Below are 1,974 nucleotides of genomic sequence, written 5' to 3' on the forward strand. Positions count from 1 at the left end.
GGCGTCCCTCACTGTTTTCTATATATTACCTCAGTTAATCTCCACCATAGTCTCCAAATACCCGCCTTATCGCCCACACTTGCATGTGAATAAACAGGCTCTGAGAGGGAGAACATTGTGCCCAAGTGCGCAGCTGGGTCCACTTGACCCCAGAAGCATGTGGTCCCCACGCCTCCGGCGGAGGGTACCAGAGAAGGTGGTACCAGAGGGTACCAGAAGGTACCAGAAGGTACCAGAGGGTATCAGAGAAGGTGAAGGGGGCCCTGCAGGTGGGGAGACAGCTCTAGGCTGTAGGGATTCAGAAAGAGGATGCAAAGACCTCCCAGAAGCTTCCTGGAGGAGAGGCCGTGTCAAGAGCTGGGCCTTGAGTGGTGGCAGGCCAACCCCTTGCGTCACAGCAGGCTCTGAACTGGGGTCCGGTTCTGTCATAAACCTCGACGTAGCGCCGGACTGGTCCCTTCTCCCCTTTTATAGCTGTGTGGTCCAGGGCTGTCAGGGGACCAGTGGCCTGAGGTCCCACAGCGAGGACCCAGGCCCGGGGGCTCCGTCCCAGAACTGTCTGGCAGTGAGGTGGATGGGGGTGGAGGGGGTGGCTGAGGAGAAAAGACGCCCCCACCCCCAGGCTAGAGTCATTACAAGGTCACGGGCCTCTGGTTATGGCCTGTCTCCCCAGGAGACCGTACGCGCCCTGTGGGGCAGGGGCTGGGTCTGTGCTGGTGACACCTCGTCCCCCAGTTTCAGACCAGGCACTTAAGAAACTTCAGTGAAGACAGGGAGGAAGCAACGGATCCGCAGGCCTTGGACGGCAACCCACCCGGAAACGCGGAGACCCGGTGTGAGTATCACGTCTTAAGAGAAATAAATTTCTGCAGGAAATGCTTGCCGGACATGTGGAGAGGCTTCCCTTGGAGGAGGGAAGTTCACGACCGTGACACTCACGCCTAGGGGCCATCCCAGGGCAAGAGGGCAGAGCCTGGTGTGCCCGCAGAGAAGAGAAACACTGGAGAGGCCGATTTTGGCTAAAAATGAAACGATTTCTCAACAGGTAGAGTGACCTACTGGTCCCCAGGATACACCAAAGCCCTGTCACAAGAGGTACGCCGGCAGGGGTAGGCACAAGGACTTCTGCACCAAAGGGCCCAGGGCTGGGGGCTGGCCCGAGGCCCTCCCAGCTCTATGACCCTGTGACCCTAGGGCTCAGTCTGTGGTGCCAGGTCAGGGAAAACCGCTTCTCCTGAGGTTCTGCTCTGTTCTAGCACAGAGCACTATTCTTCCTCGTGGAATCCTTACCACGTTCCATTTAGCGGGCGGTCACTGTCATCCCGTTTCGCAGGTGAGAAAATCGAGGCTCCGCGAGCTCAGAAGTGGCCTCTCCAGACTCACAGCTGGGAAATGTCACCTGGGCTTGAAATCAGGCCTCCCGACCCCAAAGCCATCCGGCCTTAGTCAGTCTGATTCTGATATCCTGTGGTCCCAACATTCTCCCTTTGTGGCCTGAAACCAGTTCTTTCCCCCTGGGCGGGGGGGGACCACAGGGCCCCCAACGCCACCACAGACTGGCCCCAGCCCAACCACAGCCCCCAGGCGGCCTTACCACAGTCAGCTTCGTGGTTTCCTGAACACTCTCAACCAACGGTCGCTTTTACCATAATGGTTCCCGCGAGAGGCTGCCGGTCAATTTTCCTTGCTTGGTTCTCAATTTCTTCTGAAGGGTAAAGTGGCTGATGGGGTGGGGTGGGGGGGGGGGAAACCACGAGCCGCCCCTCCCGCAAAGCCTCCTTGTTTATCTCACACTCAGGCCACACTGTATCATTTCAGCTTAATTTTATTTCCTCTTATAAATGGGCACAGCACGGGAAGTGTTAAAAAAAAAAAAAAAAAAAAAAAGAACAACCAAACAGAAAACAAAAACAAAACAACCAAACAGCTCCTTCACAAGGCTGGGACAGGTGAGTACCCCGGTGGCGGGGGGGG

Source organism: Panthera leo, chromosome C1 (genome assembly GCF_018350215.1).
Source record: "Panthera leo isolate Ple1 chromosome C1, P.leo_Ple1_pat1.1, whole genome shotgun sequence".
In the NCBI taxonomy this organism is placed as follows: Eukaryota; Metazoa; Chordata; class Mammalia; order Carnivora; family Felidae; genus Panthera; species Panthera leo.